This window comes from Delphinus delphis, chromosome 1 (genome assembly GCF_949987515.2).
Source record: "Delphinus delphis chromosome 1, mDelDel1.2, whole genome shotgun sequence".
In the NCBI taxonomy this organism is placed as follows: domain Eukaryota; kingdom Metazoa; phylum Chordata; class Mammalia; order Artiodactyla; family Delphinidae; genus Delphinus; species Delphinus delphis.
This window is the reverse complement of record NC_082683.1, coordinates 72,124,734-72,145,203: the sequence shown is the minus strand read 5'-3', so window position 1 is coordinate 72,145,203 and position 20,470 is coordinate 72,124,734. Positions and strand designations below refer to the sequence as shown.

The following is a 20,470-nucleotide window of genomic DNA, read 5'->3' as shown; positions in this document are numbered from 1 at the left end:
TTTTTTTTTTTTAAAGTATAGTTTTTAGTGCTTCTTATCATTGGTGGATTTGTTTTTTGGTTTGGTTGCTCTCTTCTTTCTTTCTTATCTTTTATTTCTTTTTTTATTACTTTTTAATTTTAATAACTTTATTTTATTTATTTTTCCTTCTTACTTTCTTTCTTTTCCTCTTACTTTCTCTCTTTCTTTCTTCCTTTCTCCTTTTTGTTCTGAGCCATGTGGCTGACAGGTCTTCATGTTCTGGCCGGGTGTCAAGCCTGTGCCTCTGACATAGGAGAGCCTAGTGCAGGACTTTGGTCCACCAGAGACCTCCCAATTCCATGTAATATCAAACAGCAAAAGCTCTCCCAGAGATCTCCTTCTCAATGCTAAGACCCAGCTCCACTCAACGACCAGAAAGCTACAGTGCTGGACACCCTATGCCAAACAACTAGCAAGACAGGAACACAACCCCACCCATTAGCAGAGATGCTACCTAAAATCATAATAAGGTCACAGACACCCCAAAACACACTACTGGACACAGTCCTGCCCACCAGAAAGACAAGATCTAGCCTCATCCACCAGAACACAGGGACCAGTCCCCTCCACCAGGAAGCCTGCACAACCCACTGAAATGCCCTTACCACTGGGGGCAGACACCAAAAACAATGGGAACTACAAACCAGCAGCCTGTGAAAAGGAGACCCCAAACACAGTAAGTTAAGCAAAATGAGAAGACAGAGAAACATACAGCAGATGAAGGAGCAAGGTAAAAACCCACCAGACCCAACAAATGAAGAGGAAATAGGTAGTCTACCTGTAAAAGAATTCAGAGTAATAATAGTAAAGATGATTCAAAATCTTGGAAATAGAATGGAGAAAATACAACAACCGTTCAATAAGAACCTAGAAGAACTAAAGAGTAAACAAAAAATGATGAATAACACAATAAATGAAATTAAAAATCTCTAGACCGAATCAATAGAAGAATAACCGAGGCAGAAGAATGGATAAGTGATATGAAAGATAAAAGAGTGGAAATAACTACCACAGAGCAGAATAAAGAAAAAAGAATGAAAAGAACTGAGGATAGTCTCAGAAATCGCTGGGACATTAAACAGACCAACATTTGAATTATGGGGGTCCCAGAAGAAGAAGGGAAAAGGAAAGGGAATGAGAAAATATTTGAAGAGCTTATAGTTGAAAACTTCCTTAATATGGGAAAGGAAATAATTACTCAAGTCCAGGAAGCACAGAGAGTCCCGTACACGATAAGTCCAAGGAGAAACTAGCAAGACACATATTAATCAAATTATCAAAAATTAAATACAAAGAACAAATATTAAAAGCAGCAAGGGAAAAAAAAAAAAACATACAAGGGAATCCCCATAAGGTTAACAGCTGATCTTTCAGCAGAAATTCTGCAAGCCAGAAGGGAGTGGCAGGACATATTTAAAGTGATTAAAGGGAAAAACCAATAACCAAGATTACTCTACCCAGGAAGGGTCTCATTCAAATTTGATGGAGAAATTACAAGCTTTACAGATAAGCAAAAGCTAAGAGAATTCAGCACCACAAAACCAGCTTTACAACAAATGCTAAAGGAGCTTCTTTAGGCAGGAAGCACAAGAGAAGGAAAAGACCTACAATAACAAACTCAAAACAATTAAGAAAATAGTAATAGGAAATACATATCAATAATTACCTTAAATGTAAATGGATCAAATGCTCCAACCAAAGGACATAGACTGGCTGAATGGATACAAAAACAAGACCAGTACATATGCTATCTACAAGAGACCCACTTCAGACCTAGGGACACATATGGACTGAAAGTGAGGGAAGAGAAAAAGATATTCCATGCAAATGGAAATCAAAACAAAGCTGGAGTAGCAATTCTCATATCAGACAAAATAGACTTTAAAATAAAGACTAATACAAGAGACAAAGAAGGACACTACGTCATGATCAAGGGATCAATCCAAGAAGAAGATATAACAATTGTAAATACTTATGCACCCAAAATAGGAACACCTCAATACATAAGGCAAATACTAACAGCCATAAAAGGGGAAATCGACAATAACACAATCACAGTAGGGGACTATAAAACCCCACTTTTACCAATGGACAGATCATCCAAAATGAAAACAAATAAGGAAACACAAGCTTTAAATGATACATTAAACAAGATGGACTTAATTAATATTTATAGGATATTCCATCCAAAAACAACAGAATAAACTTTCTTCTCAAGTGCTCATGGAACATTCTCCAGGATAGATCATATCTTGGGTCACAAATCAAGTCTTGGTAAATTTAAGAAAATTGAAAATGTATCAAGTATCTTTTCCGACCACAATGCTATGAGACCAGATATCAAATACAGGGAAAAAAATCTTTAAAAAAAATACAAAATCATGGAGGCTAAACAATGCACTACTAAATAACTGAAAGATCACTGAAGAAGTCAAAGGGGAAATCAAAAAATACCTAGAAACAAATGACAATGTAAACACAATTATCCAAAACCTACAGGATGGAGCAAAAGCAAAAGCTTTCAACAAAATTCAACAGCGATTTATGACAAAAATGCTCCTAAAAATAGGCATAACAGGAACTTACCTCAACATAATGAAGACCATATATGACAAACTCACAGCCAACATTTGTTCTCAATGGTGAAAAACTGAAACCATTTCCTCTGAGATCAGGAACAAGACAAGGTTGTCCACTCTCACCACTATTATTCAACATAGATTTGGAAGTTTTAGCCATGGCAATCAAAGAAGAAAAAGAAATAAAAGGAACCCAAATCGGAAAAGAAGAAGTAAAGCAGTCACTGTTTTCAGATGATATTATACTATACATAGAGAATCCTAAAGATGCTACCAGAAAACTACTAGAGCTAATCAATGAAATTGGTAAAAGAGCAAGATACAAATTTAATGCACAGAAATGTTTTGAATTCCTATACACTAATAATGAAAAATCTGAAAGAAAAATTAAGGAAACACTCTCATTTACCACTGCAAAAAAAAGAATAAAATACCTAGGAATAAACCTACCTAAGGAGACTAAAGACCTGTATGCAGAAAACTATAAGACTCTGATGAAAGAAATTAAAGACAGTAAAAACAGATGGAGAGATATACCATGTTCTTGGATTGGAAGAATCAAGATTGTGAAAATAATTATATTAACCAACAAAATCTAGAGATCCAATGCAATCCCTATAAAACTACCAATGGCATTTTTCACAGAACTAGAGCAAAAAATTTCACAATTTGTATGGAAACACAAAAGACCCCAAATAGCCAAAGCAATCTTGAGAAAGAAAAACGGAGCTGGAGGAATCAGGTTCCTGGACTTCAGACTATACTACAAAGCTACAATAATCAACACCATATGGTACTGGCACAAAAACAGAAATATAGATCGATGGAACAGGATAGAAAGCCCAGAGATAAACCCATGCTCATATAGTCACCTTATCTTTGATAAAGGAGGCAAGGATACACAATGGAGAAAAGACAGCCTCTTCAGTAGGTAGTCCTGGGAAAACTGGACAGCTACATGTAAAATAATGAAATTAGAACACTCCCTAACACCATACGCAAAAATAAACTCAAAATGGATTAAAGACCTAAATGTAAGGCCAGACACTATAAAAGTCTTTGAGGAAAACATAGGCAGAATAGTCTATGACATAAATAACATCAAGATCCTTTTTGACCCACCTCCTAGAGTAGTGGAAATAAAAACAAAAGTAAACAAATGGGACCTAATGGAACTTAAAAGATTTTCACAACAAAAGTAACCATAAGCAAGACAATGGACCACCTTCAGAATGGGAGAAAATATTTGCAAATGAAGCAAGTGACATAGGATTAATCTCCAAAATTTACAAGCAGCTCATGCAGCTCAATATCAAAAAGACAAACAACCCAATCAACAAATGGGCAGAAGACCTAAATACACATTTCTCCAATGAAGACATACAGATTCCCAACAAGCTTATGAAAGGATGCTCAACATCACTAATCATTAGAGAAATGCAAATCAAAACTACATTGAGATATCACCTCACACCAGTCAGAATGGCTACCATCAAAAAATCTACAAACAATAAATGCTGGAGAGGGTGTGGAGAAAAGGGAACCCTCTTTCACTGTTGGTGGGAATGTCAATTGATATATCCTCTATGGAGAACTGTATGGAGATTTCTTAAAAAGCTAAAAATAGAACTACCATATGACCCAGCAATCCCACTACCGGGCATATATCCTGAGAAAAACATAATTCAAAAAGTGTCATGTACCACAATATTCATTGCAGCACTATTTACAATAGCCAGGACATGGAAGCAACCTAAGTGTCCATTGACAGATGAATGGATAAAGATGTGGCACATATAAACAATGGACTATTACTCAGCCATAAAAAGAATCAAAATTGAGTTATTTGTAGTGAGGTGGATGGGCCTAGAGTCTGTCATACAGAGTGAAGTAAGTCAGAAAGAGAAAAGCAAATACCATATGCTAACATATATATATGGAATCTAAAAAAAAAAGGTTCTGACAAACCTAGGGGCAGGACAGGAATAAAGACGCAGAGGTAGAGAATGGAATTGAGGACACGGCCAAGGGGAAGGGGAAGCTGGGATGAAGTGATAGAGTGCATGGGCATATATACACTACCAAATGTAAAATAGATAGCGAGTGGGAAGCAGCTGCATAGCACAGGGAGATCAGCTCGGTGCTTTGTGACCACCTAGAAGGTTGGGATAGGGAGAATGGGAAGGACACGCAAGAGGGAGGAGATATGGGGATATGTGTATATGTATAGCTGTTTCATTTTGTTATAAAGCAGAAACTAACACACCATTGTAAAGCAATTATACTCCAATAAATATGTTAAAAAAAATCTCAAATCAATTCCAAAGGCAATGCTTTGAAAACCCAGTACAATTAATCCTATATTCCTATTTTCCTAGAACACTAAAGAAGCATATACATAGGTTAAAAACGTTGTAAACATTTTCAATGCTGTTGATGTCTACCTAGACACTTTCGTCTTCAGTAAACAATAAAAGGGGATAAGAGAAGGCACGAACATTTATTTACCCCTGTTATGTGCCAGGTACTTTGTATGACTTAATTTATACATTCATTTATTCATTCCTTACCAAATACTTGTTTTGAGAGCTGGCACATAACAATACAAACTGACAAAAAAAAAAAAAAAAGAGTACGGTTGCAATCAGCAAAAATAAACCTACTCCCTACATTCATGAAGGATATATATTCTAGTGAGGCAGTCAGATACTCACCAAATTCATAATTGCAAATAGTGTTGGGAGAGAATAAAATGTGATTTTATCCTCAACAATCATAAGGTAGCATGCTGTCCCCTATTCATAAGTGAGGAGGTTAAGGAACTTTTCCAAATCTATAAGGTTAGCAGAGGTCAGCAGGGCCGCCAAGAATTGCTGGGCAAGTGTCATCCTGTATCTCTCCTAGGGTAGGGGTGTGTGAGAGGCCTTGTGTCAGAGACGGGATTCGGTCCTTAATTTGTCCATATTACCCCGGTTACTGTAGGTTTTCAGTATAACCATATCTGAAATGTGTCAATTTGTTCATTAAAATCATTGTATATGAAAGGTGAGGTGTGTGGGACAGCATCTAAGCAACACCCTGAGATATAATAACGCATTCAATTAATAAGAGGATGTTTGGGTATCTAGTATCTATTAAAAAAAAAAAAAAAACAGTGAAAAAGATGTTTCCTGACCTTACAGAGTTTCTATAGACAAGGAAAATAAATGGACATGTGATTGACCATTATGATACAATAAACTTAGAAGGCATTTTATTTTTAGTAAAGGATTTGTATTTGCCTCTCCTAGCAGTCATATTAGCTATGGGATGGACATTTAGCAAGGTAACCAGAATTCTTGGATTAAAAAGTTTGAATTTTCTACTCTGGATAAGGGTCAACAACTGACAATTTGGGGACATAGGAGTGCTGTGTGCTACACAAAATTTAGCATCATTACTCTAGGAGTGTAAAGACACTTGAAGGAAACTCCTTGTCTCGGGAAATACAATTAAAAGGCCTTTACAAAAGATCAATTTAAGGTAATAAGTTCTTACAGGGATGAAAATTTTTCAAAAGAGTAATAAATTCTTAGATTACGGTGATGAAAATAAAAAAAAGGGGGGGGATAAATTCAGAAAAACATGTACTATTTAGAAGGAACATCAATGTCTCTTCTTGTTTTCCTGCAGTTACAGCTTTGTGTGGCAAGTACACTTAGTAAATCTTCCTTACATTTTCACTGTAATACAAATCTTACATAGCTCCTTTCTCAGCTCGTTTTAATTAGTATCAGAATAGGAGAATGGGTATCTCAGGCTGTTAGTAATTTGATATAGAACTTTTCACCTCCAGGTCAATGGTAAGTGAAACACATTTACATATTTTTAAGTGGATTTATTGCTCTTGAAGGGAGCCCAGTTGTAATCCTTCACACCAGAACAGTTATTGCCAGAAAGCCCCCAGGCATTGAAACATTGATCAGGAAGTAACAGGGAGAAAGGGTTCAGTTTCAAGTGCTCTTCAGTGTGTGGCTTGCCTTACAAGATCTTCTTAAATTATTTTAATTAATCCTAATTATAATTCTATTTTTAAAGACTGATATCTATCTGATAACAAATTGGATATGGACCAATAAGCTGGGCATATTTTAATTTAGAATATGAGCTATCCAGTTACTCAAAAATAATTATCCATATCAGAAAAAGCAAGGAATTTACTATAGAGCTCATTTTGAGGTAGGGCATAAAAGAATGAGTAATAGAAACTGTATTACAAATTTTAGTGATAGGAATATGGTTTTTACAATTAGAAAGAGGTAGTGCTGGGTACATTGGTCTTGGCATCAAGGGAATTAGAAGTTACTTTTTCTGGATGTGTGTGCCCACTTAACACCCTAGAAATGTCCATAATGGATTCAGCCTTGTCTGATTTCCCCAGCCTCCAAGGCAACATATCCATGGCAACAACTAAGCATCATTATAGCTTCTCAAATATGAAAAAAATAACAATTTCTTAACTCTCTTTAACCTAAGCTTTTAGTAGAAAATGTAAAAAAAAAAAAAAAAAATTCTATCATCACTGTATATATGCTCTGTCAGGCATATTATTAGGAAAGGAGCAAATAATGCACAATACCTGTGTTCTAGCTTGAAGTACACCGAATGAAAGACTTAAGAAAGAGCTCACATGAAGGTTATATATTGAGGACATACGAGGATCATGAACTGAGAAACAGTGGACTGAAACAAGGAAGAAGAAAGAGGAAAGATGAATGGTTAGGTCACCACCATGGGCAAATGGTGTTCCATCCTGCCAGATTTTCTAAGGGGACCAATAAAATATGTCTCAGAATTGTTCCCTTGGAACAGGAGGTGATTCTATTCATTGGTTCCTTTTCTCCAGTTGTTAAGTGTGACTTCATGGGCAGGAACTTCCCTACACCACCCAGTTGTGTGCGTATGACTGGCACAAGGGAACAATCACGCTGCCGCATCAGGCAAGTCTCATGGGGTCTAAATAAAACACTGTAGTTTCCCCTGTGTGAGTCTGGTCAGAACCTACGTGCAACTGAATGGTACAGCAGACACTGGATGAAAAGATGAGGCTGAGAGAATGTGAAGTGGTCAGGGTGGGATGTCTAACTGCCTAGCACACTCTGCCCTTATGGTACTCAATACCCAGTGCCTCCTCAAGGAGGTGCACCTTCTTTGAGGGAAGGAACTTGAAAACAAGATAATCTTAAGAAATCTTTTAAGATGCATCCTTTTAGAATTACAGAGTGGACAGATTAGGTAGAGATAAATATATAGGCTTTGGAATGAAATAAATTGTAATTTGAACACTCTCAAATTTGTATTCATTGTATGGCATTTGTCAATTTATTTAAAGTTTCCTCATTAGTCTGGAAGGGAGGGGAGGTAAAATAGCCACTATCACATCCAACAATGCTGAATACTAAATGAGATTATGTATGTGTACCACCTAGCTCATTGTCTTGAAAAGGTACCGTATCAGAAAAAAAAAAAAATTATCAGCTCTTGAACAAGGTAAAAATTGACAATCTCCCTGTTTTCTTACTTCCACCTATTTTCATGTATCAAATAATGCCATGAAGCATAACACATTTTAATATGACTTGAGGATTCCTAAGGTAGGAATAAGTTTTCATAGTACTAAAAACTGAAAAAATAAGATGCTATATGTGGTCTGAAATCTTCTATCAGAGTTCAAAATAGAAATTGGTTTAAGCTTCCTTTTCAATTCACAAAGTTCCTTGCAACTCTAACTTATAAGAAGAGGCCAGCAGATGATATGGTGTACCAGTTGTTAAACTAATTTTTAAAAAATTTAAGACAAAAACTGATGTTTGGCTGAGCTGTTTCTTGAAACATCAGTGACCCTGAATGCACAATCTTTACAAGCGAATAATTCCCTGAAGCTCAATAGGAGCCCTTGAGATCTTAACCTACACAACAGAACAGCAGGATCAGGCAAGTTGTTGTACTGAGACACCACTTGGGGCCAGATTTTAATAGCTGACAACTCATAATGGATTGACAAAAGCAAAACATCATTAACTTGAATCTACAAAGTCAACATTTCCATATGCAAATAGGAACTAGCACATATGTGCCTGTGTACAAGTCTCATTGCTTGTTTAGTTGTCTGTATGTCCTTTAGGTGGCCTTCTTTTGTCTTTAAGATCCCAGTGGACAAGAACCACGTCTGGTGACCCACTCTGCAGAACAACAGCAGGTGCTCAGATTGGGCCTCACTAAGTGTTTTTTACTGTAATGATTATGGTGTTGTTGATTTTCTCTCTCGCAAGAGAATTTAAGAACTACAGTGTAATGTCGACACTCAAGAGTGAAACGATAGTCATGAATAATAGGTTTGAGCAGTGGGACATAAAAGTTACTGTACATTTACATAACAAGGACCATTGGACCGACACTTAAGGGCATGAGTGCAAGAAAGAGCACTCATCCTAAGTTTTTCTATATATTGAAGTTCATAATATCAATTCTTACAAAAGATGTGTCCTTCATTGCAAGCTATGTAATTCTTATGTATGTTTCTTGAGAATGATGGGGCTGTGGCATTTTACTTTTTAGTCTAAATTTGCTTGGTTCAGTGGTACAAAAAATTATAGTGATTCTGGCTCGTGAGGAAATGATTTAACCTCTCTGAGCATTAAGTTCTTCAGTACTTGTAACCTATCTTACAGACTTGTTGTTTGGCTCAGATAAGATAAAACAAGATGACATAAAGTGCTATAAAAGCTTAAGCTACTGTTATCAACAAAAAATGTATCCTTTGGGCTGGGCTTACATGACTTAAGGAAATAGCCAATTATGCCATATCCTTTATGAAAAATGTGATCTTGGACATGTTCTGCAAGCCTGTATGAATACAATCAGGAGGCTGAGCAGCCTCTTATGATTCTTTACTCTCTCCTTTTTCCCATTCTCCCCAGTGAGCTGGCCTTTCTTGGCTTGTCTTTCCTTTTCTGTTGCGTATACAAATGCTGTGTGTTAAGATCAAGGAGGTGGACACCTGTTTTGTTTTTCCGAGTTCTATCACTTACTCTCATAAAGATTTTGCTTTGGGCATTGCAGCTGGCATTCCTCTCCTTTCTTTGCCTGCTACCGAAGAGCTCCACAGGAAAGAATAATGAAGGCTTAAACTCTCCCATTCTGCTTCCTCTCTACCTCACATCCTCCTGTTACCAAAGGGGAAACACATGTTTTTCAAATTCAATTTTTTGCTGATGAAAATTTTGTTCAATTTCACAGCTTGACTTCAGAATTTTCCCAAGTGATGGTAAGTTCCATTCCCTTGCCAACAAGGAAATAATCTACAAGCATATTTGGAAGGAAAACTTAGAAATTGCCCTCAAGCTTTAGTATCAGATAAATATAAGAAAAAAAATGTGTTATGCCAGCCTCTCCATCATTCAAAATACTAACTTGTTTAATGATTGTAAATTTGGGGAAAATATTTAACCTGGGTCAATGGTATTTATTAAGTTACAAAAATGTGAACTTTGAAGCACAGATATTTATAACAGAGGTAACATTTAGACACTGAATAGACAAAGAAGTGAAGCTTGCAGGTGGCTGGGATTGAATGTATTTTTGTTGAGTCAATTTTGGTTGAAAAGAGGGCTTCTTTTCTTCCTGTCGTGTGTTATATTATTTCACACAGTCGTTTCTTCCTGTCGTGTGTTATATTATTTTGCTTAAAATAATGTTTTTAATAACTTATCTTTCCTTGTGAAAACGTGTTTCTCTTATTCCTCTTATTTACTTGATAGTTACTTAAACCACTATAATTCCAACTTCCTTTTTCTTTCCTTAGTTCACCACAGCCCAGATAAAGCCCATGCTATAGGTCACTTTCATTAAAGGTGTTATAAAAATAAATGGCTTGTAACAGGTAGGGAAAACGTGAACCAAGAGGAATGGTCCAGAATCTTATTTCCCAGCAGTGCCACAGGAAACCTTCATGTTCTTTGGGGTTTTATTTCTGTGTTCAGTTCAGGCCAAGTAAAACCCCCCGCCTGGGTGTCAAGGGCTAGTACTGAAAGCTACAAAAGGCAAGAGAGACCTTTTTCCCTGAAAGGGGTTTTGGAAGTGAGCTAGTTTATTTAATCCCCAGGCAAACCTGAAGTCAAGCTAATCAGAATGAGGGAAACAGCTTCCTACATGTGAGCTAGGACTGTGAGAATTTGTTTTTCAGGGTGGTTTATAGCCAAAACCCTTCAAGGGTGTGGAAGGGCTTTCCAACCAGGGGCACAAATATTCAAGGAGAGCTTGTTTGTTTTATGGTTATTTTTATCCCACAATAAACGGCTTAAATTTGCAGACTATACTTTTTGACTATAAAGTGGGTCATTTCTCAGGATGCCGGTGCTTTCCCACAACAGATGGAATAAATAGGAGAAAATGTTGAGAATACACCACTGAAATTCTGATTTATTCAATCATTAACAAAAAGAAGAGCAATTTCAATGGTAATAGAATGAAAACCCAACTGTTTCTGCTTTCCTTCTGAAAATGTATTTTCTACGGAGAATGCTGCTCTTAGGCGAACACCTATTCAAACGTCAATGATGTATAATCCTAACTTCAGGCAGCATGGTTTTGCGGGTTCAGTAATTTGTAATACCTATGCAGCTAGGGATAAAATATTAACTTTCAATAATATAAGCAGTATCTGTAGCATAAATACTGAAAAAGCACATTATCTTTCAAGAAAGATGTGTATATAGATATAGATACACACTCACACATATATATGTATATATGTAGACACTCTGTACTTGGCTTTCAGTGCTTCTCAAGGCAGTTGCTTTGCAGCATATTAGAGGAATCACAGTCCACGCATAACCTTTGGAGACTAGGCACTAAGTAGACAACCAATCAGTTTAGCATCTCTTTCTCAGAAGATAATTAGGAAAGAGGGAAACAAAGCCATTTAAAGTGCAACAATGCTTAAAATAATCTTAGCGAGAGGCTACTTTCAGGTTGGAAGCCACACTAAATGCTTCCTGGGAAAATTGTTTGAAAACAATGAAAGTAAATAAAACATGGTAATAGGTTTATAAGAAAGACAGAAAACCAAAAATAAAAAGTCTGTGATACACACACATGCATGCACACTCACAGGATATGTAAGAAGGTAGAACATTTCCATGTATTTTAATTGTATATCACAATAAGTCTGTGGGATATAAAGATTTCAATACATGCTTGCTTACAACTTTCTAAGAAATTGAAGTTCTTCTGTGATCAGTCCTTGATCTGGGTGGATCTACAGCATGTATTTAATGTAGAGCCAGAAACCCAAGGTTGGAGACTGGCTCTGTTATTATTCTGTGGTGGGACCTTGGCTAAATCATTCATTTTACCACTTGGGATCTCCTTTTTGAAATTTGGTAAGTGGACTTCTAAATGATCTGTAAGTGTCCTTCTCATTCTAAAATCTTACCATCTTAAGATTTTCTTTTTGTTTATTTGTCTTCAATTATTACCTTCCTTACTTTAAGCCTATTATTAATTTAAAAATCAACATAGAATTATGTTTGTCATACAACCACCTATATTTTCTAAAGAGATATATGTTTGTGAGGGCAACCCTTCATTTTTGTCTTTTATTATCTTTAGTTTCTATCAGATGAAAAGTTCTCCAGTAGCAAGATGGTAGTTATAATCTATTCAGCTTAGAATAAAATTTCATTAAATCATTTTAGAGGACACCCATTTAATAGATTCACTTATCCCTTACTTATCCCTCTCTTTCCCCTTTTATGTCAGCCCTCGCTCAATTCTTAAAATCTTATAGAGAATGGACCTTCCAGGAAGACTTCACAGGAGTTTTGAGAAAGCTATGTATATAAACACAGTCTGGTTAAACATTTTAAATATACATATTCTGAAAGTTGATGTAGCTTCTCCTGCCCTAACAATGTGAGCAGGACGCAACATTATTGCTTAAACCAGCAAGATCTTTTAAAACGTGCAGTCTGTTTCCTTTTTCAATCCACCCAATAGATGCTGTTGTTTTTGAACCTCTTTCGCTCTCTGTGCGCACACAGTTTCACGACTGTCTCCTGGGGCAGGTACGTGTTACATGGGGGTTTGTTTACAATGGTGGGTTTGATTGTATAAAGCCCTGTATTATGAATAAGCCAGTGGCTGAAATGGAGTGGAACCTTGATTTATTTGGGTAGGACTGTTTTTCAACTCCGTAAATCATATTTTGGTGTTCATTTACCTCTGCATTCTTTTTGAGCCACTGGCACTGAGGCTGACGAATGGGAATCAAATGAGGTGTGCTAAGTGCTTCTACTGGAGGGTTTCATCACCCCACATGCTGGGGTGTGATTTATCTCTGCAATACATTATGCAACTTATTTTCCTTTACTTATTTTATTTAGTGTTGTCACAAATAATATCAATTGGTCATTGACTGTGAACCCTAAACAGTAGTAAATTAATGAAATAAGAACTCATCTGTCCCCAATTTGATTAGAGCCACTTTGGTTGCACCAAGCCATTTACTATAGATGAACCTCATTTATTAAACAAGCAGCTCCGTGAGCTCTGTGTAAATTGTTATGCATAGTATTTGCAGTGTTTTTTTGTTTGTTTGTTTTTTTGCGGTACGCGGGCCTCTCACTGCTGTGGCCTCTCCCGTTGCGGAGCACAGGCTCCGGAAGTGCAGGCTTAGCGGCCATGGCTCACGGGCTCAGCTGCTCCGCGGCATGTGGGATCTACCCGGACTGGGGCACAAACCCATGTCCCCTGCATCGGCAAGCAGACTTTCAACCACTGCGCCACCAGGGAAGCCCTGCAGTGGTTTTAATGAAACACTTAAGGCTGAGTTTTCTATTTCAATCACTAAGAGTGTTTTATGCTTGTGAAATAGGTATTTTCAGACATCCTGTGACTTCAGCCTAAATAGCTCTATCTGAAGTAGGTGCCCATTTATGGAAGGGGTGGCCTTTCTTTTCATTTTGGGGGAGACAATAGGAGCAGAGGTGGGGCACAGGGCTTTTTTAGGGGAAGGGCTTCTGGGAAAAGGTGTCCCAAGAGGAGTGATTAAAGTTTTATCACAACACAGAGACTATCACAGTTTCTGCGGCAGCATTCCAATATTCTTCTGCTGAGCTAGCATAAGAATTTCAGACCACAGGAATGCAGAATTCTAAGTGGTCAATTTACCTTGGAATTTGGAAAGGTAAGTTTCACAAAAGAATGTCTTTATAAAGAACAATCTGAATAATTTAAATAGACAATGTCAATGTTCCTTTGTAGTGGCTTAAAAAATGTAAGGAGGTCAAACATAGCCCAGAAAAAACATAGAGAGGTAGGGAAAAGCTGTAAATCAAAAACAGGGGAAACATAAGTGAGTTCAGTATGAAACCAGGTGACAGCCTCTGGGTACCAAGGAAACTGCCACAAAAGCAGGAGAAGGGATGAGGGGTATAACTGAGGGGATCATATATCCAGAGCTGACTTGGAGTAAGAGGGGTTGATTGTACAACTTCAGTGAAGGGCAGACGAACAAAGTAGAGAAACAAAAAAGTCATGGTGGATGAGATAAGAACATTCCTGAGAAGTATCTGTATGAGACTGAAGCAGAATAAAAATTGGAAACATTTGGTAGAGGTTGTCTTTTTCCAGAACATAAATGAAGGTGGGTGGTGGTGATGTAATGCAGAGTCATCCTACATGTCTTTGCTAAGGACATATGCCCTCCTCATGAATCCACATGATGAGATCTACTGCAGTCAAGATATGATTAAAGAGCTGCGAGACAATCATAGCAATGCTAAGTGTTAAAGTTGAAAGCATATTCAATATCCTTGTTTTACTGAAGAATTTGATGCATGCCAGCACCTCAAACCCTCAGATGTTTTCAAAGAAATTTAGAACCCTACAATTCTAGAACTTACAAATTGGAAATGAGGGAATTTAGATATCTCAGTCCCACAGATTTTGTGAATGGCGTTTCCCAGGAGTGATTGTTTATATTTTTTTCCATATATAGTTATTAAATGAAATCTAATTCACTGGCAAAAATTCATTAATTTAAATAAAAGCTAGAAAGTCCATTCAAACAATGTCCTTTTTATAGGGAACATATCAGGGAAGGAAGGGGAAGGGAGGGAGAAGGAAGGAAGAAAGGCAATGGATTTATGTATAAATATTATTATTACCAAGTTATTTTTATAGTACATTGTACAACATATGAATATGATGCAACATTTAGTCTGAGGAAAAAGGAAATGGAAAATATTAGATAAAATATGTCTAGGCCAGTACGCCCCAAAGTGAGTGTCTGACAAAATGATTTCTTGGTCAAAAATGTTTGAGAAACAACTGCAATGATATATATTTCTTCAATAGTCACAGTGGATATAGTAGAGGTTCTGAGGAGTGCTGCAGTATAAAAAAGCTGTCTGAGTTTGTTTCAACTCACATTTCAAAAATACATTTGACTAGGATAACTTTGTTTCCTTTAATACCTGTTAACAGCCTATGGCACTAGTGTTGCATATTTTGGGAAATGCTGCTCTCAGTACTTCTGCAGAACTCACCTACAAAGTCTAACTCTTTTAGAGATTATGCACAGGAAAATGTGTCCAAGGGTAGAATTACCTACAAGAAAAGCAAAGTTTATAAAGGGAATTCTTAACTCTGAAATATTCACGAGTGACAGATGAGAGAATGAAAATCTCATTTGGGGAGTTCCCAACTCCAAATATGCTCTATTTTGCCCATAACTGAACTTGAAGTTACAAACTCAGCCTTTAGAATGCAGTAGCATCAAAAAAAAAAAAAAAAAAAAAACCTTGCAGATAGTATGCTCACACTTAACAACATTCTATTTCCCATTTTTGAAGCTGTGGACATGACTGAAACCCACTTATGAAAACTGTAATTCCTGCTCAAAAACTTTCTTTGTTATCTGAATTCCACATCCTCTATTCCAATCACACTGCTTAAATCTCTCACTCTAAAATTAGCAATTACTCCCTTCTGATTATTTCTCAGACTCAACTCCCTCAGTGTCTCAGAGGCATTTGATAGTGTTGTTCATTATCTTCTTGAATGCATTCTGCTCCAGGTCCTCTGTGCCACATCATTCTTATTCTCCTCCCACCTCTCAGATTACTCTCTTGATCACTGTTTCCTGATCCAGTGATTTCACTGCTCCTCTCATGTCACAAATCCCAAGTTCTAATCAGATATTTATTTTCCTTCATGTTCATTCCTTTAGAATCCACACCTAGTCTCTACTTACTAATGACCCTATTGCTCTATGTAGCAACATTATTTTTTTCATGTTTAAAATATAAGTGTTTCTAGTGCTTTGTATGCATTTGCTTTCCACTTGTCATGACATTTTACATATTAAGCATCAACCACTTATTAATTTCTTAGAATATGTCACTACCCTGGCAGGCACTATAGATGCAATGTTGCTTGAACTTCAAGAAACTCATGATTTAACATGAGTTAAACATAAAATTTAAATAAGTTGTATACTACAAGTTCAAGATGTTTAAGTTGTTATGGAAGGAGAAAAGGAGTCCAGAGAAGCATGGGACAATATTAGAAAAGGCTTAAAAGGAGAGGCAACATTTGAGATGGGTCTTGAAAGATAAGTTGAAGGTCATATGAGGCATAATAGAAAGAGAAATATTATTCCAGGCAATAAATATTCATAACTTATTTAAAGAAGTGGCAAGAACTTTGGTGTGCCTGTGGGGTGGGGGGCAGGGTTTATGTAACTTGTTTGGGTTTGGAAGGGTTGTTAGGAGATGAGACTGGAAAGATATTGAGCCTGGTTTACTATGGATCTTGAATGACTTGATAAGGAGTTTGGACTTGACCCTGAAGGTGGGATAGATGATCAGAATTTGAGCAGCCAAGTGCATAATTAGGTCTATATCCAAGAATGGTCATGCTGGTAAGAAAGAGGTTGGAAAATAGAGGATGGGATGAAGGACATGAATATTGTCTCCCACCAAAGCTTTCCTTATTCTGAGCTCTTTACTTAATTCCAGTCCTCCTGGGTGACGTTATGACATTTTACTACACACACACACACACACACACACACACAAAATTTAGCAGTAACTACTTGTTTCTTATGACATCAAAATTAAGCTCTTTTGCCTGACTTTCAGTGTCTGCTATAGACTGAATGTTTGTGCCCCCCAAAATTCATATGTTGAAACCGAATCCCCAAGGTGATGATATTTGGAGGTGGGGTCTTTGGGAGGTGATTAGGTCATGAGGGTGGAGCCCTCATGAATGGGATTAGTGTCCTTATAAAAGAGACCCAGAGAGCTCCCTCACCTCTCCTACCATTTGAGGACACAGCAAGAAGATGGCCATCTTTGAGCCAGAAAGAGTCCTCACCAGATACTGAATCTGCTGGCACCTTCACCTTGGACTTCCAGACTCCAGAATTGTGGGAAAATAAATTTCTGTTTATAAGGCACCCCATCTGTGATATTGTTGCAGCAGCCTAAATGGGCTAAAACAATATACTTCATGTTTCCTCAAGGACATATTATCCTGCATATGCAAGTATAGTCCTTTTCCAAATGCCCAACTTTTTTTTTTTTTCCATCAACACCACCCTCACCTTTATCCCATAGTCATTCTAACTGAACTCTGTTCTTCTTTGCTCCTCCTCTCCCATTGAAAGATCTTCTTCATGGATTCAGATCAAGCCTATTCAATTACAAATGCAAACCCTCTCTTCTCCCACGAAGTCTTTCCTGGAGACTTTCTTGCATCTTGCCCTTGCTCTCACTGGTATTTTTCTTTTCTCAAATGCTTTCGTATATTCTGGATCTCACAATTCTTGTATTATCTTCATTACTTTTACATTTAAGTCTAATTTCAAGTAACATTTTTGTTTCTTGAGGATCAGGACTATGTACCTATTATACTCCTGAGTTTTTCACTTTTTAATGAACAAATTACAAATGATCAACATCCTAAAATAAATATACAAGACTCCTGTTAGAATGTTGTTGTAATGTTGGTTTCAATGCAAAAATCTGCAATAAGTAAAATAATGTCTAAATTTATTGAGCATATATTATATGCAAAACACTAGCATATATTATATGCAAAACACTAGCATATATTATATGCTTGGTGTATTTATGTGTAATACTCATAATACCACTAGGTGTGTACTATTATTGTTATTATTATTAATATAATAATCATAACCACCATATCCATATAAACTGAGAGATACTTTAAGCAATTGCTCAAGGTCACTGATTCATCCATCCAAGCAATACATTTTTATTGAGTTTTTATAATGTCCCAGGCATGGTTCTTAGCACCTAGGAAGTAACAGTGGACAAAATAAAGTTCTGTCCTAGAAGCAGGGCATTTTTCTTGGGGAAATAGACTATTAAAAATTTAAACATTTTAATAAAACAATTTAACAAAGGATCTTATAACAATATTTGGTAGAGTGATACATGCTATAAAAATAAATCAGGGCAAGTGCATGCAATGCAATTGGTAGGAAATCATGAAGCCAGCATAGAAAGGTAGGTTGTCAGACTCTAGATTCCCTGTAATAAGTCCCCTACTATTGTTAGCCTCAGGTACAACTTCATTATTGGTATTTGAGCCCTGCAGTAATCTCTCCTCACATGTATATTCTAATGAAACTCAGGTCTCATCAACATCAAATCTATGTTCTAATCAGACAAATATACTTATCTTCAAAAATGTACTCACCATGGCCTTGTGTTTGGCTCATGCTATTCTTTTAGTCTATGCACACACTTACACACACATACATATGTGCACCCACACAGAGTCTTTTTTACTTGAACTCAGATTCAACTTATTCTGTAAAACCTTTATTGTCTATTGAAAGAAGAGTTGCATCTTCAATTTTGTTGGCAATTTCCATTATATATACTGTTATTCTAGGCAATTTATAAATAATGAAAAGAGAACAATATGTAATTTTTCAAACACTGAAGAAATATAACTTTGGATCTGCCTTTTTGTAGCATCTGCATTAACAGTGATTTTAAAAATTAGCATACAAAATCTGAAAAATTCTTTGAAGTTTTGAACCTTCTGATTAAGATAAAACATTGAGGACAAATACAGATTTGATCTGCATGGTGTTAATTTAACAGCATTAAATTCAAGATAACCCTTAAACCCTTGTGTATTATTATTTAAATTTTATATACTCCAATTCCCCCAAAATGAAGAAATAAATTAAAATCGTTCTTTATGTCATTTCAACCATTAAATGTTTAAATACATTTAAAAATGATGACTCAGTCATAATGAAGAAAATTTTTTCTAAAGAAAATGAAGTGAGTGTATTCATAGCTAAATGGGAAAAAAAAAAACATGTTTGAGAAAAAGCAAAATGCTGAGAATTCATATAACATTTGCACCATCTCAAACTAATCCTCCAGTGACCTTGCCAATAATATTTACTCTGAACAGCCACACAGGGAAAGAACGGGCTTTTCAATATAAAATAGTATTCATTCTATTTTTTTATATTTCTAACAATAATAAAGGGTCAGAAACAGGCCTTGGCTGAAATGCTGATTGCTACTCCTGCTTTCCAACACTTTTCCAACTTTAAAATATCATTTAAAATACAATTTGTATATTTTTGTAAACTGCAGAGCTATTCTATACTGTACTCAGTAGGAACTAGTATATGTTGTTAAATCTGGTTATTTTATTATTCTTTTTTTTTGGACACCCAAATCTCTTTTATTGGAGGGGGGCAGGTGGTGGTGGGCTCTCACTGCAGAGCTTGTTCATTAGCACTGTTTCCTAAGTCCTGCGGCTTCATCACATCTGGCAGCTCGGGTGGGCTGGAGAAGGGCTCGATGCTAAGGACTTCAAAGGCTTCATCTGCCCTGAAGGCTAGCCCCACAGTGGCTGGGGCCTGAGGTCGTGCTCTCTGGCTGGTGAAGCCACACTCTCCCAATGTCTTTCCGTGGTCCTGAAGCTGGTCGTCCTTGTACAGCTGCTGCTTGTCTGGTGGCCACTTGAGGATACCCTCAATGATGCGCTTCAGCTCGAACAAGGTGTCCGAGTCCTTGGCGTCTGTGAAGATGGTGGTCTTGTGGCGTCGGATCATGAGGAACACATACATCACGGAGGCTGCCTCTCCCCCAAGTCCGGCAGATTTAACCAGAAAAAGAAACACAAATAACAGTTAGTAGTTAAAGACTTTAAGTTGCTGCTATTACAGATATAATACAAATTTGTTAGGGCTGCCCTAACAAAGTACTGCAAACTGAAATTTATTGACCAACAGTTCTGGCGACTAGACGTTCAAAATCAATGTGTTGGTGGAGTTGGTTCCTTCCGAGGTCTGTAAGGGAAGGCTCTGCTCCAGGCCTCTTGCCTTACCGTGTAGATCACCATCTTGCGTCCACATGATGTTTTCCCTGTGTATATGTCTATCTCCAAATTTCCCTTTATCTTTGATAAGAACTTGCCTTAATGGACCTCATCTTAATTTGATTGCCTCTTTAAAGACTCTTTCTCCAAATAAGATCACATTTGGACATATTGGGATTCAGGATTTCAAAATATAAATTTTGAGGGGACACAATTCACCACATAACAGGCACTTTCCTCATTTTTATTTGAAATATTATTTACTATTTTATTTGTTTATTGTCTAAAATATATAAATTATAAAATATGTATTTGGAATAGTATGTGGATGGTTCTTCACAATTACATAGATTTATCCAAATTGGAAAGGAATAACTTAAATTGCCTCTGTTTTCAAATCACATGATTTTATAGAGAAAATCCTAAAGACTCCACCAAAAAAT

General features: G+C 36.7%; 1 pseudogene; it reads right to left on the bottom strand.

Moving 5' to 3' along the window:
- Nucleotides 1-19,419: 19,419 nt before the first annotated feature.
- On the bottom strand, nt 19,420-19,776 carry LOC132421082 (elongin-B pseudogene; annotated as a pseudogene).
- Between the last annotated feature and the right edge of the window lie 694 nt (nt 19,777-20,470).